This window comes from Ambystoma mexicanum, chromosome 5p, assembly GCF_040938575.1.
Source record: "Ambystoma mexicanum isolate Mex_15411 chromosome 5p, UKY_AmexF1_1, whole genome shotgun sequence".
NCBI lineage: Eukaryota > Metazoa > Chordata > Amphibia > Caudata > Ambystomatidae > Ambystoma > Ambystoma mexicanum.
In genome coordinates, this window is record NC_090930.1 from 357,774,388 (window position 1) to 357,791,518 (window position 17,131).

A 17,131-nucleotide genomic window follows, 5' to 3' on the forward strand; every position below is an offset into this window, starting at 1 on the left:
TGTGATTAACTGCGATAATCATCAACTTGAGGCCGTAATGTGCAGTGAACACCGTGATCCTGTGAAAGAGCGATCTGGTCGTTTATCGTCCAAAGATACCTTAGACAATCTGACAATCATGCCAAGATCAAGTGCTGAAATTGCGAATAACTTGAATAAAGCCAAAGCAATTCGGAAAGAGAGACGTGCTACTGCTGAGTCACAAATTTCTTTTGCAAACTCTCCTGTATGCAACACAAAGTCGACTCAGGTGTTAGATCTAGCAGGGCGGGAAGCCAGACTCGCGGAACGCCTCAAAGTCGACTTCGAAACAATGAAGGAACGCCTGTCCATAGGCTCTTCAAGAACTGAAACGGAGCCCCTTGACAATTATAACACAAAGTCACGCTCCGTCGGCACGTACAACGCCATAACGGTTTCCCCTCCACAATTGTTTCATCATGTGCCAAGAGAGGTGCAGAGGAGCACAGTTGAAGTAACAAGCCATCACAAAAGTAGTGTATCACGGCTCGAGACCCTAGGGGGGGACAGTGCCTACAGCAACTGCCAAAATTCGCAGTTGATAACTACATCTCACTGTTTGACCCCGAGCACCCCGTCAAATTTTGATCCAATGATCAACAAAAGGGTGGGATCGGGAGACACGGGGACAAAGAAGAAAAAGGCTCCGTCGATTCTATCTGATGGAAACACAGATGGTGATGCAGCGGCAGCCTTCAAATCAAACCTGTCGGCTGCCGCTGCTCTCCAAATACATAACAATGTGCTAGCCGCTGCGTCGGTCGCCTTATTACCATTCACCAAACTATATGAAAATTTACATGAGGCGCTTCAATCAAACGGAGGGCTGCTTTCGCATATTGTGGAGAAATTAGCCAAACAAGAACATCTTATTCTACAGTTACAAAACAATTTTGAAACTGAAAAAATAGCGCTTTCACAGATACAAAAGCAAGTAAACGATGGTATGGTAAAAGAAAATCAGGAAAAGAAAGACTTGATAACATCGATTGCTGCTTGCCTAAAGCAATCATCCATACTAATGAGTCTGATGCGTCCAACAGAGACTGGTGATCGTGAAACTATTGCCCCGGCGTTATCAGAAAAGAAAAAAAAATCACCTGCTGATCTACTGACCAATGAATATTCTAAGATAACGCAGGCGATTGTCCCCCTAACTTCGACCACTAAAGAAAAAGAAATTACCGGAATACCTCAATTTGCTACAATAGAATTGAGATCGAAAGAGTCAGCCGCGTCACTTGACGAGGCAGAATGCGCAGGGAATGAAGTGCCAGCTACTATGTCTTCTAAACTTAAGACAGGAGTATCGGAGCTCGAATCTAAGTCCCAAGATTCCAACAAATGCGCCAATCAGATCCGACCAAGTTCATCTTTCGGGATTTTCAATGGAGCCGCAAAAAACTTCAATGGTTTGGGAATCAATACAATTCTAGGAAAAGAAAACACAGAGAAACTCACAAAGGTGCCGGCCACTAGTAACATTTCGAAGAAACACAAAGAAAAGAAAAAACACTGTGAACCTCGTCAACAAACCAGTAAATCGAGAAAATTTATACGCAATCTGACGTCTCCGGCTAAACCAAATCTCTTTTCAAAAATCCAAAAAAATAATGCACAAATGCCTTCTAAAGGGATTGAAAGAACAAGTGGAGATGTCATAAAAGTTGCAGTCGAAAAGGGAAACCCAAAAAAACGTCAGAGATTAGAAGTAGAAGAAGCGGAAAACCTAGCTAGCACTTCTTCCATCGATCTCTGTAATCTATCAACGTATTCAATAGAGGATGACTGCGAGATAAAAAATCCAAATGTTTTAAACAGCTCAATGTGCAGCCTGGAAACAAATGGGTCCCTCAATCCTGACCTAAACGAATCCTTCACGTCCAAAGAAAAAAGAGCGGAAAACCCGTGGATTCTAAAACCCAAATTTTGTACCAAGGACTCCGTGCACCAGGCCCAGCCGGTCTGTGGCAATCAGAAAATGCCCAGAGGCGATACGTCTGACGCGCGGATAATACTAAAACCGCCAAATGAGGGTTCGTCCTTAAGAGGCAAACGTGGCAACACTATCAATACGAGAAGCTTAAATCCCAAATGCACATCCGGACAAAGATCTAACGAGGTGGAGAAGAGCAGGTCATGGGACCATGAATTACTGGTCGATAGAAACCCACGAATCGCAATAATGAACATCCACAAAGACGATCCAGATGTGAATTTGAGCAGAAGGAATGTCATGCAACTTTTACACTCGGTGCCAGCCTTGAGAACTGTGACGTCTAACGATATTGCCATCATCGAATACATGTCTGAGAAATACACAGACAAAGTATACCTTCACATACTTTCCAAAGCAGTACGTAATGTAATCCTGGCAGCAAAGGATGAAATACTGCAGTTTGGCTCTGAGATAAGGGAAGTCCGGGTTGACTCGGTAACTCACAGACCATCGGATGTAAAGATTTCGTCAAATAGGTCTGGATATAAAGTGCTCCCTCAAGAGCAACAGAGGAACAAATTAAGAAAACAACTGAGACCCGAATCGCCTATGCATTACTCTGGGAAAATCAATAAATATGGAGAAGGCTCCAAGTAGCTAGTCCCAGACAAAGAACAGAACTCGATGTCCTTGGTCTCTTGGAATACGAGAGGCTTTCGTCATCTCTACGAAACCTTCCCGATCGAGTTGAATGACAATTTCATAATTTGCCTACAGGAAACATGGCTAAGATGCCCACCAGTGAAAGAAGGTTACGTCACAATGCTGAAACCTGCAGGGAAAAATCCACAAGGACGCCCTTTCTCCGGCTTGATAACCATGATGAAAATCGGATGCGACTGGAAGGTCCTCACAAGTGAAAACCCAAATCTGTTTGTACAATGTACGCTGTTGCAACAAAAAGGTCGTGAAGGGAAAAGGCCACAACAACTTCTAGTACTAAATGTATACTGGAATCCAGCAATGATTACCACAAAGAGCTTCACATTTACGGTAACAAACCTGTTAGAAAAGTACATGCAGGAGAAGAATAACATCATACTTATAATATGTGGCGATATGAATCTGACCTGGTTCAATGAGAAAGGTGTGCGGATACCAAAAAGCCTTTCCAATAGTCCTCGGAATCGGGAGAGAAGGATCATCTGGGATAACATCATGGAGGCTTACGATTGTGACATGGTGAATGGTCAAACTGACGGAGAAAGGCCACCCAAAAATACTTGGCAGAATACGAGTACTGCAAAGGAACTGGATTATATATGGGTCTCAAAAAATGCTTGGAACCTAATTCATGAACTGAATGTAATTTCTACTAAAAACAGTGACCATGACCCGTAATTAGACCTGAGGATAACATCAGGAATCAAAAAGCCAGTATCGTCTCAAGCCTTGGAAGTAAAACAGGCTTCGATTATCCATTGCTCAGATATCTAGTCTCATGGCGAAACTAGATACAGCAGATTCTTCATCCTTCTGCACCGTGGACTACGTATCGCTGCTACCCCTGAAAAGCTCACTGAACTTGTGGAAAAAAAACTCTGAGAAAAAACACACCCATGAATGGAGTACAAGAGTATACGAAGAAAAAAAGTGTCTAAAACGTGACCTATGCAAGCTGAAAGCACAAGGTGGTACTAACAGTGTCCTCTTGATAAAAAAGAGGACACAAATATACCGTAACTGGTCTAAAGCCTTTAAGTTCCAACACGACCAAGAAAGGGGCGAAGTCATGTTGACTATGATGAAATCACACAAAAGCAGAGATATCTGGCAAATTCTAAACAACTGCACGGCTAATCAAGCGACCAAAATGGCAAACCTGGTTACCGAGGCAGAGTGGAACAAACACTTTAATAATGTCTTTGCAGGAGATATTGAAATAAACACTACACAGAGAGACCTATGGTCTGTAAACTGGGATTGCACAGAAGCCAGGGATGACATTCTATCTGCCATTGAAAAACTGAATAACTCTCGAGCCGCTGGCCCCGACGGCATCTCTAATGTCATGCTCAAACAATACAAACTGGAATGGGCGAAATTGATTGAGATCTTATTTGCCAACATCAAAAAGCATCGAAAAATCCCGGCTTCGTGGACTTCTGCAATTATTGTTCCTATATTCAAGAAGGGCGATCGAGCCGATCCAGCAAACTATCGCCCGATCGCCCTACTAGATACCATCGGCAAAGTGTTCGCGAACTTTATGCAAAAAAAACTAAGTGGGCTGACACAAGAGGAATTACAGATCCCAGACAAACTGGCTTCACTAAAGGTGTCGGAACAGAAAACAACCTGACCCTGCTAAATTTACTCAAGCTGAATGCTATAGAAAAAAAAACACACCTGTTTATAGCATTCATTGATCTTCATCAGGCATTTGATTGCATTGACCGGGAAACCCTGTGGGCCAAACTAAAGAATTGGAATTGTCCGGATGAGATTCTGTTTCCCATCATTGCCCTGCATACGGACACGTCCATGCAGATAAGACTGAATGAGGCCGGGACCCTGTCGGAGAAAATGAAGACCCAAAGAGGTGTAAAACAAGGCTGTCCCATTGCAGCATGCTTGTTTAAGCTATTTATCGCAGATATTCCATCAGCATTGAAGGATGTGCGCTGTTTTCCGCCGAAACTCAATGGATTCCATCTAAACTGCTTAATATATGCGGATGATATAATCCTAGCAGACACTACGCAGATTGGCCTACAACGTCTACTTCATAAATTACATCAATACATGAACTTAAATAATTTGAGTATAAACATGACTAAAACAAAAATCATGACAATTGGAACGAAGAAAGGTGTCAAGAAAAATTGTTTCAAGTGGCAAATCGGAAACACGAAACTTGAAGAAGTAGTCGAAATCAGATATCTAGGTATAATGACATCTGTTTCGATATGTGAGAAGAGCTGGACAAAGAATGTAGTCTGCCGTATGAATACTCTGGCTATTCAAGGAACAAGAATTCACAATCTTTTTGGTAAATTCTCCTTAACCCCTATCCGGCTATTCTACTTGCAAAAGGTAATCCCGTGTGTTACTTATGGAACAGAAGCTGGTTGGAACCTTGACCTCAAATTGTGGGCAAAACTGGAAGGCCATTTTTGGCGACGAGTTCTGAAGTGTTTTCCAATCTCAGTAATAAGGCACGAACTTGCCTTGGATGATTTATACTCAACAGTAATCTGGAAATCTTTAGCATTACTGAGAAAGATGATAACAACGAAGAGAGAACCTGCCTACGAGATCTTGGCATTGGATGATGTGCGACCACCTGAGCAGATCTTAACAATCTGGTCTACAAAAATGTATGATATCATACGAGCAGCCAATATAAGTAAAGAAACCCTGCTAAAATGGCCCCAACTTGCAAAGAAAAAACTAAAAGAATGGGCTTGGGTACGAAATATGGAGAGTCTGGAAATCATGGTGTCGGCGCCTAAATTAGGGCCAACCATTAATAAAATAAACATGATGCCGAGATACCTTGTGCAGTTTCCCTCAAGACATCACCGTGACCGCTTTCTCCGTCTACGAATGAATGCGCTACGAACAAAAGAGGTTCTATTGAGACGAAAGGATCCTTCGATCAATGACAACTGGTGCAGATTCTGTTCAAAAGAAATCGAAACCATAAAACATTTGGTAATCGCCTGTCCCAAATTGAATTCAATCAGAACACTACATCTGAGCAAATATGCGCCGATAAATGGCAATATGGAGGATTGGTGGTTCAGAATCCTGAGTGGGAGTTCCGTCCATTTAACTTGTTTGGTGATAAACTTTATTGATATGCTCGATGTATAAGACTATGGGCTGGATACAGGATCTGGTGTCCATCTGTCATTGAACAGGGAATCGACTAAGGAATTGTGTATTTCAAAAAGTTTAATAATAAACTAAGAAAAAAAAAAAAAAAAGGTGGAAGACAGTGGTGGAGACATCCAGGTTGGTGGTTTCCACAGAGGAGGAGGAGGCCGCTATTGAGCCGCACATGACACCCGTGCGCAACGCGACACCAATCAGGACCTTCTCCATACGGCCAGGGGTCCCCTCGTCTGCAGGTGGAGGGGAGTCAGATGACATGGACATCCCCCCTACCTGCGGACGGCTCTGGGATGGGGCATCCCCGCTGGTGCAAGTGGTGCAGCCCAGGAGCAGGAGGCAGCACAGGTCGCCATGGAGGTGCCTGTGCATGTCACTGTCCCTGACACTTTGACTGCACCACCATGCATCATCAGCCTGGATGCCGTCGTGCTGGCACAGGCAGTTGCGTCAGAGGCAGCGGCAGGCTCGATATGCGAGGCATCATGGCTCGGGGCCATCAATATCAGGGGTGCAGGCATCGGCCGGAGGGCAGGAGAACCCTGGAATGGGAGTGGCTTCTGTGTGGGAGCGGGTGGGCCAGCAGATAGGTGCGGAGCGGCAGCGGGTAGAGGAGGAACGGCTCACAATGGTCAGGGCGGAGAACTCCATGCGGAGGGCGCTGAGGCGGGCTGAGTGCCTCGAGGGTATTTGCAGGGAGTTGGAGCTGGACACTGCATTATCCCTGCGAGACCTTGGGGCCAGGGAACATGCCCGCCTCCAAGCCATTGAACAGGAGTTCGATGATGCCCTGGCCCATGAAACCATCCAGTGAGCCGTTGGACTAGCCTGCTGCCCTTGTAAATAGTTATGTAGTTAGTGTTAGGTTTCCTTTGCTTTTTTATTGATTTTGGACCTTTTGGACAATGGACCACATTTTTGTATATTGTTTTTTTATTAGGTAGTATTTTTAGATAGGTTTCATTTCTTCAGTTGGGATAATGGACCCTGGATTGTTTATCTGTATATAGGTGACTGTTGGATTAAGTTTTTTTTTTGGATTTACCCATGGAGGAATGGTTTTCGGTTTTGTTTTTCCCTTGGATGTATTTTTTTGAACTGTGACTTTGGACACCTTTCCTTTGGATTTTGATTTGTGGTTTTTCATTATTTTACGGACATGCTGCTTTTTGTTTTTAATTCCCATTGTCGTTTGTTTATTTTTAATCCCATTTATGTTGCTTTTAATACATTTTTTTGATCAAACTTCAATGTGTAGTATCATCTCATTGGTTTCATGCATATCATGATATGGGTTTTGACATTCACTTACACCCATTGTGTGTATGTGAGGAACATGGGTTCATTTACATACTTGACATTGGTGTTGTATCATGTAATTGGCATTTCTGAATGGGTGGATGCAATACTTGGGTGGGTGTTTGGCATGTGGAGGCTGCCCATAAGGGCCAGGGATCTAGATTGTGATGACGTGTTGGCTGGGGGACATGTCTCAGGGCCTGCTGGCAGGTGCCCCACAATGCTGGGTGGTGGGGGTGCAGGGGGGCATGAGTGGGACATGAATGGGGGCCTGCTGGCAGATGCCCCGCAATGCTGGGGGGTGGGGATGCAGGGGGACATGAGTGGGACATGAGTGGGGGCCTGCTAGCAGGTGCCTCGCAATGCTGGGGGGTGGGGGTACAGGGGGACATGATTGGGACATGAGTGGGGTCCTGCTGGAAGGTGCCCCGCAATGCTGGGGGGTGGGGGTGCAGGGGGAGATGAGTAGGACATGAGTGGGGGCCTGCTGGCAGGTGCCTCGCAATGCTGGGAGTGGGGTGCAGGGGGACATGAGTGAGACATGAGTGGGGGCCTGCTGGCAGGTGCATTGCAATGCTGGGGTGTGGGGGTGCAGCGGGACATGAGTGGGACATGAGTGGGGGCCTGCTGGCAGGTGCCTCGCAATGCTAGGGGGTGGGGTTGCAAGGGGACATGAGTGGGACATGAATGGGGGCCTGCTGACAGGTGCCTCGCAATGCTGGGGGTTGGGGGTGCAGGGGGACATGAGTGGGACATGAGTGGGGGCCTGCTGGCAGGTGCCCCGCAATGCTGGGGGGTGGGGGTGCAGGGGGACATGAGTGGGACATGAATGGGGGCCTGCTGGCAGGTGCCCCGCAATGCTGGGGGGTGGGGGTGCAGGGGGACATGAGTGGGACATGAGAGGGACATGAGTGGGTGCCTGCTGGCAGGTGCCTCGCAATGCTGGGGGGTGGGGGTGCAAGGGGACATGAGTTGGTGATCAGTAGTGCAAGGAGACATGTGCCTTTGCTGGGGTGCATGGCCATGTTGGGTGGGCTGCCTGCGGGACATGACCAGGGATGCAGGGTAGTCCCCTGTGGTGTGGGCTGCCTGCAGGGGCTGTGGAGGGTGTACAGGGAACACCTGGGAGGACCCACACTGCCAAATGACGTGTGGGACTCCCCGGCACACCCAAAATACACGTACCCTGCTGAAATTGCGTGTGAAACTTCCCCGCGCACCCCACTAATACACGTACCCTGCTCGCACAGGGCCAATCGCGTGTGAAACTTCCTGCGCACCCCAGTAATACACGTACCCAGCTGAAATTGCGTGTGGAACTTCCCGCGCACCCCAGTAATACACATACCCAGCTGAAATCGCGTGTGAAACTTCCCGCGCACCCCAGTAATACACGTACCCTGCTTGCACAGGGCCAATCGCGTGTGAAACTTCCTGCGCACCCCAGTAATACACGTATCCTGCTGAAATCGCGTGTGAAACTTCCCGCGCACCCCAGTAATACACGTACCCCGCTCGCACAGGGTCAATCGCATGTGAAACTTCCCGCGCACCCCAGTAATACACGTACCCAGCTGAAATCGCGTGTGGAACTTCCCACGCACCCCAGTATTACACGTACCCAACTGAAATCGCGTGTGAAACTTCCTGCGCACCCCAGTAATACACGTAGACCGCTTGCACAGGGCCAATTGCGTGTGAAACTTCCCGCGCACCCCAGTAATACACGTATCCTGCTGAAATCGCGTGTGAAACTTCCTGCGCACCCCAGTAATACACGTACCCTGCAGAAATCGCATGTGAAACTTCCCGCACACCCCAGTAATACACGTACCCTGCTGAAATCGTGTGTGAAACTTCCCGCGCACCCCAGTAATACACGTACCCTGCTGAAATCGCGTGTGAAACTTCCCGCGCACCCAGTAATACACGTACCCTGCTGAAATCGGGTGTGAAACTTCCAGCGCACCCCAGTAATACACGCACCCAGCTAAAATTGTGTGTGAATCTTCCCGCGCACCCCAGTAATACACGTACCCAGCTGAAATCGCATTTGAAACTTCCCGTGCACCCCAGTAATACACGTACCCCGCTCACACAGGGCCAATCGCGTGTAAAACTTCCCGCGGAACCCCAGTAATACACGTACCCTGCTGAAATCGCTTGTGAAACTTCCTGCGCACCCCAGTAATACACGTACCCTGCTGAAATCGCGTGTGGAACTTCCTGCGCACCCCAGTAATACATGTACCCAGCTGAAATCGCGTGTGAAACTTCCTGCGCACCCCAGTAATACACGTACCCTGCTAAAATCGCGTGTAGAACTTCCCGTGCACCCCAGTAATACATGTACCCAGCTGAAATTGCGTGTGAAACTTCCTGCGCACCCCAGTAATACATGTACTCCGCTCGCACAGGGCCAATCGCGTGTAAAACTTCCCACGCACCCCAGTAATACACGTACCCTTCTGAAATCGCGTGTGAAACTTCCTGCGCACCCCAGTAATACACGTACCCTGCTGAAATTGCGTGTGAAACTTCCCGCGCACCCCAGTAATACACGTACCCTGCTGAAATCGCATGTGGAACTTACCGCATACCCCAGTAATACACGTACCCAGCTGAAATTGCATGTAAAACTTCCTGCGCACCCAAGTAATACACGTACCCTTCTGAAATCGCATGTGAAACTTCCCGCGCACCCCAGTAATACACGTACCCTGCTGAAATTGCGTGTGGAACTTCCCGCGCACCCCAGTAATAGACGTACCCAGCTGAAATCGCGTGTGAAACTTCCCGCGCACCCCAGTAATAGACGTACCCTGCTGAAATCGCTTGTGGAACTTCCCGCGCACCCCAGTAATACACGTACCCAGCTGAAATCGCGTGTGAAACTTCCTGCGCACCCCAGTAATACACGTACCCCGGTCGCACAGGGCCAATCGCTTGTGAAACTTCCCGTGCACCCCAGTAATACACGTTCCCTGCTGAAATCGCATGTGAAACTTCCCGCGCACCCCAGTAATACACGTACCCTGGTGAAATCGCGTGTGAAACTTCCCGTGCACCCCAGTAATACACGTACCCTGCTGAAATCGCGTGTGGAACTTCCCGCGCACCCCAGTAATACACGTACCCAGCTGAAATTGCATGTGAAACTTCCCGCGCACCCCAGTAATACACGTACCCTGCTGAAATCGCGTGTGAAACTTCCCGCGCACCCCAGTAAAACACGTACCCTGCTGAAATCACGCGTGGAACTTCCTGCGCACCCCAGTAATACACGTACCCAGCTGAAATCGCGTGTGAAACTTCCCGCGCACCCCAGTAATACACATACCCAGCTGAAATCGTGTGTGAAACTTCCCGCGCACCCCAGTAATACACATACCCCGATCGCACAGGGCCAATCGCGTGTGAAACTTCCTGTGATCCCCAGTGATACGCGTTCCCCGCTTGCCGTGCTGGTACAGGGTTAGCACAGCCCTTTGCGCTGGATTGGGGATTTTGATGGCTTTGCCCTGCACAAGGGGCGTTCTTGAGGGCGTAACTGGCGCTGCTGCAGGGTCACTGCACCACTGTGCGCCATGGCACAGTGGTGCAGCGACCCTGCAGCGACCCTGCAGCGAAGTAAAAGGATGAACTTCCCTTTCGTAATTGTTTTTTTGAAAATTTTATTTTACTCACAAAAAAATACAACCGAAAACTTAAACAAGAACAAACAATATTATCCATTTTAACAACCATTGAAATATATACATTACATTGTCCCACCCCCCAAAGAGTCACTGCACAGTCATTGTTCAAACCTAATATAATAAAAGAAATTTACCCCAGATCTTTTTGAATAAAGCATTTTTCTTCTCCCTCCGATACAACACCTTTTCAATCCCCGCCAACATATGCATCTCTTCTATCCACATCTGAATAGTAACAGGATCAGATGATTTCCAATGTCTTAAAATCAGTTTCTTCCCCACCATTGCACCCCGAAAGATCATTTTTTTCTGTGATGTAAACAAATTTTCCAACATGTCATCACTGCCCAGCACAATGGTCTTGAAGTCCATACAAATCTTTGCGTCCAGAAATTTTTCAAATTCAAACCACAGACTTCTTACCCTCGAACAATCCCACAGCATATGTTCTAAGGTACCAGTCTCATGTATACATGCCCAGCATTCAGGGCTGTCATTCAATCCCATTTTCACCAATCTCTAAGGCGTCCAATATACTCTATTTATAATCTTAATTTGACGGGATCTTTCAGCTAGCCCTAAAGAGCATAACTTTACATTCTCACAAATACGTGACCAATGATCTTCTGTAATGTCTTCCCCAATCCTCTGATTCCAGTCCAATCTCAATGAGTAATTTCCTCTGTAATTTGACACAATTAGTCTATAAACATAGCTGACTAGACCACAGCCACTCACTCCTGGTTTCCATCCAAGCATATCCAATGAACCCTAACTTCCATATTCACATCGCCCACTGCCTTCTTGATCTTCCGATAGTCTTCAAAGCGGAAGTTAGAAATATCAAACTTTGCCTGTATTTCCATAGCCGTCATCCATTCCGCACCATTAAAAAGATCTGCTGTGCATTGTACCCCAGCAAGAAACCATTCATGCCAGAACAAAACCTTCCCTTCATGTTTAACTTTCGGATTCATCCATACTGAAGCACTTGGATCTCTTAATGCATCAAAACCCAAATATTCATTCAAAAGCAACCAAGAAGTTCTTAAACTCCTAGTCAATGGGGTAATTCACAGAATTCAGCGCACGAGTGGCGCACGCGGCTGGCGCACAATGTGCGCGTGTGACAGTCTGTGCCAGCCGCATGCGCCAAAATCCATTTCCGCGCACAGCGTATTCATGGATTTTAACATCCAAAACCAGCCCCGACGCAGAGTGGCACAGCGACCCTGCAGCAGTGCCAGTTACGCCCCCAACTGCTCCCCGTGCGCCATGCACAGCGCACAAATCCCGTACATGGCGCACAGGCCAGTGGACCAGCATACAGCCCCCCAACCACGAAAACACCTGTAAAACTCCCTGCGCACCCCTCCAAATACATGTACACCCCTGCGCAGGGAGTTTCACACGCGATTGGGTGTGTGTGCGAGTGGGGTACGTGTATTACTGAGGTTCGCAGGGAGTTTCACACGCGATTGGCCCTGTGCGAGGGGGGTACGTGTATTTCGGAGGTGCGCGGGAAGTTTCACACGCAATTGGCCCTGTGCGAGCGGGGTATGTGTATTACTGGGGTTCGCAGGGAGTTTCACACGTGATTGGTCCTGTGCGAGTGGGGTATGTGTATTACTGGGGTTCGCAGGGAGTTTCACACGCGATTGGGCCTGTGCGAGTGGGGTACGTGTATTACTGGGGTTCGCGGGGAGTTTCACACATGATTGGGCCTGTGTGAGCGGGGTATGTGTATTTTGTGGGTTCGCAGGAAGTTTCACACGCGATTGGCCCTGTGCGAGCGGGGTACGTGTATTTCGGGCGTGTGCGGGAAGTTTCACAAGTGATTGGCCCTGTGCGAGCAGGGTATGTGTATTTCGGGGGTTTGCGGGAAGTTTCACACGCGATTGGCCCTGTGCGAGCGGGGTACGTGTATTTTGGGCGTTTGCGGGAAGTTTCACACGTGATTGGCCCTGTGCGAGCAGGGTATGTGTATTTCGGGGGTTCGCGGGAAGTTTCACACATGATTGAGCCTGTGCGAGCGGGGTATGTGTATTTCGTGGGTTCGCAGGAAGTTTCACACGCGATTGGCCCTGTGCGAGCGGGGTACGTGTATTTCGGGCGTTGGCGGGGAATTTCACACATGATTGGGCCTGTGCGAGCGGGGTATGTGTATTTAGTGGGTTCGCAGGAAGTTTCACACGTGATTGGCCCTGTGCGAGCGGGGTACGTGTATTTCGGGCGTGTGCAGGAAGTTTCACACCTGATTGGCCCTGTGCGAGCAGGGTATGTGTATTTCGGGGGTTTGCGGGAAGTTTCACACGCGATTGGCCCTGTGCGAGCGTGGTACGTGTATTACTGGGGTTTGCGGGGAGTTTCACACGCGATTGCACCTGTGCGAGCGGGGTACATGTATTTTGGGGGTGCGCCAGAAGTTTCACACGCTACTGGCCCTCTGTGAGCGGGGTACGTGTATTACTGGGGTGCGCGGGAAGTTTCACACGCGATTGACCCTGTGCGAGCGGGGTACGTGTATTACTGGGGTTCGCAGGGAGTTTCACACGTGTATCCAGTGGGGTGCAGTGTGGGTCCTCCCAGGCCTCTGCAGGCAGCCCACACCACAGGGGACTACCCAGCACCCCTGGTCATGTCCAGCACGCTGCCCATCCACCATGGGCATGCCCCCCAGCCAGCCCACCTGTCACCTTGCACTAGTGATCACCAACTCATGTCCCCCAGCACCCCCACCCGCCCAGCAGTGAGCCTCAGGCCCTGACTCATGTCCCCTAGCAGCCCTACCCCCAGCAGTGAGGCTCAGGCACCTCCACCCACCCAGCATTGACGGGCACCTGCCAGCAGGCCCCGACTCATGTCCCCCAGCACCCTCACCCATCCAGCATTGACGGGCACCTGCCAGCAGGCCCCGACTCATGTGCCCCCAACATGTCATCATGATTCACAATCATGGGCCTCATGGCCTCCAAATCCCACCGCACGCCACCCCTGTGCAAAGACCCAACCAAGTATCCCATCCAGTCCACATTGAAATGCCCATTACATGATACAACCCAAATGGCAAGAATGTACGGCAACACATGTCTGTCACACACACACAATGGGTGCTGGTGATTGTGAAAACCTACACTGTGACATGCATGAAACCAATGAGAAAATACCACACATCAAATTAATAAACCAAAATGTATTAAACACAAAAAGAATGTAATCAAATGAAAACATGAAAAAATGTTTGAAAAAAAGATGAAATGCAGAATGTCCAAAACACAAAAAGAAAAACATGAAGTCTGAATCCAAATAAATCGAAATGAAAATGTGTCCAAAGTCTCCGGCCACCAAATCAAATCCAAAGGAAACGGAAACAGTAAAATCCATTGCTCCATGGTGAGAAAAATAATAGATAAATCCACTGTTCAACTATGTACAAAGAAGTAATCCAGGGTGCATGAGCCCAACGAATGAAATATGAAACCTAGCAAAAAAACGACCTAATAAATAACTATATACAAAAAGGCAGGGCATAGTCCAAGCGCCCCAAATGAATTAAAAAGATAAAGGAAACCTAAAACAACAAACTATATACAATGGCGGCGGGCTGGTCCGACGGCTCACTTCCCGATTTCCCGGGCCAGGGCGTCATCGAACTCCTGCTCGATGTCCTGGAGGCGGCCCTCTTCCATGGCCCGAGGATTCGCAGGGACGATGCCATGTTGACCTACAACTCCCTGCGAATTGCCTCGAGGCACTAGGCCCACCTCAGTGCCCTCCGCACGGAGTTCTCTGCCCTGACCATTGTGAGCCGTGCCTCTTCCGCCCGCCGCTGCTCCGTACCTATGGCCTGGCCCAACCGCTGCCACATGGAAGACACTTGTAATCCTGGGTCCTCCTGCCCTCTTGCCGATGCCTGCCCCTCGGATGTTGAAGGCCCCGAGCCATCATGGCTCCCACCTTGTTGCTGCTGCTGCTGTGCGTGTGCCCTGGCTCTTGCTGCCTGCACATCCTCCTCCAGCTGGGGTGCAGTTGTTGAGGTGGCTACCCCTGCTGGGCGACTGACTCCCGACTGTGGCAGGGATGATGTCCTCTACCAGCCTGGCCGCAGGGTCAGAGGCAGCTCCACAGGGTACCCAGGTGATACATGGGTGGGAAGATGGCATGGAGGACGACTGGCGCATAGGGGGTTCAGGTGAGGAGGAGGTCGGAACAAGGTCCAGCATACGGAGGAATCCAGCCCTGGTGACCCGTCCCAGTAGGTCAACACGGTCAACGAGGCATCCGAGATGACATGCAGTATCTTCACATAAACACTGCAGGTCACCTCGCATGCCCTGTTGACGCAACGCCATCCCAGACAGGACAGGCTGAACCCGGTCACGGATTGCCACGTCCGCAGGGAGAGGAAGGCCAGTTGTTGTGCGCTCATCCCCTCCCTGAAAATGGGTCTGGACGTAGGCATCCCTGCTGGTGCAGGATGATGCAGTCACAAGATCGGGGACAGGATTACACACAGGCACCTCGGTGGTGGCTTGTGCTGCCTCCTGTCCCTGCCCCTACACTGCACCACTAGCACCAGTGGAATCCCCACCTTCAGACCCTGTGTGTGTCCCTTCCACTGCCTCTTCCTCCACCAAACCCTCCACCAACCTGGATGACTCCATGCCATCTTCCTCCATCGGACCCTGTGGGGTCTCAGCTGCCCCTTCTGCTGCCGAGGAGTCCACCTACGACCTCCGCCTCTTGGATATACCGTCGGCAGCTGCGGCCTGGGACGCGGCACCAGACTCCTCACTCCCTGATGAGATAACAACCTGGGAGGGGAACCGGGCCTTGCGTCTCCGGCTGATGGTGCGATCCCTGCCGCTTTGCTCCACAGCACCCTCTCCGCCCTCTTCATCAGTTGACGCTGCAGACAGGAAGACATAGAACACAGGCATCAGGGCACTGTACAATGGACTGATACACACATGACAGTTGCACATGTTTGGCAGTGTAAAACTACAGACATGGCATCACACTCCCCAACATACATGTCATTTCAACTCACACACATGAGCAAATCAACAGGAATCTTGCACCAGGCAGCACCGTCCATACACAAACAACAGCACGAGCAGCCGAAGGTGAGCCTGACATCACATGAAACACGGGGAGTGCACAACACATGCACACATGCCACCAGACTTACATGCATGTGTACATCTCCACCAACTGTAGCAGTGATGAGATCGCCATCCATGTCATATCTGGCAATCAGACTCCTACATGTCAGTGTCACATGCATCCATGTTGCATCACAGTTGCACACTTGTGAAATACACACACATGCACATGTACACAGTGCAGATAAATGCAGCAGGAACCACCATCCATGTGTGACACCACAACCATGCCAACGTACATACACAGAAATTCAAACATGTGTGCTCCCACACCTGCATTTGGCCAGCATGCTTAGCAACACATACACCATCAATGTGTCTCACACATGAGAGGAATCACATGAGGCAGCCTCACGCCCCTGTACATACACATCCATACATGGCCCTACAAAAACACATGTGCAACCTGCACACTACTGGGACACCACAACACGCACAGCATCCAATCAGCATGCATGTACACTTCCGGCTCGACTCCAGATGGGTCTGCCTCTCAAGGACCTGGATGTGGAGCGCTGGGCGTATGCGTTCCAGGACCCTCATTTGGTTTTCGGACAGGTGGCCCCGGCGGCCCTTCTCATCCACTGCCTTCAAGAGGCGCCGGACCTTGTCGAGGGTCTTGGACCTGAAGTCCTTCCAGTGCTTCTGGACATGTTTGATGTCGCGGACTGCCACCCCCTACACGTTGATGGCAGTCACAATGTCCATCCAGATCCTGGTCCGTCCTTCATTGTCGGCACGCAAACTTCCAAAGAGGGCATCATACTGCCCCAGGAATTGCTCCACCAGGACACCAACTTCCCTGTCACTAAAGCTGGTGGCCCTCTGCCTCTCTGGCTGGGGGTTGCCAGTGGTGCCAGATGGTGTTGTGTTCGACATGGCAACCCCAGAGGCAGGTGTGGGTGGGCTACTGGGTCCTGGGACTGGGCTGTGGAGCGATGGTATCCCAGTCGGGAGACTTCAGTTCCAGCAGGGGTGGTCACAGCAACTGCACCCCTGGCTGACATGCAGGCACCAAATAGCAGGGCACGTGGGCGGCAGGCAGCAGCAGATGGCAGGTGGGAGCGTGCTCGCGGCTCTGGGGGGCAGTAATTCGGCCTTCTGGGCAGGAG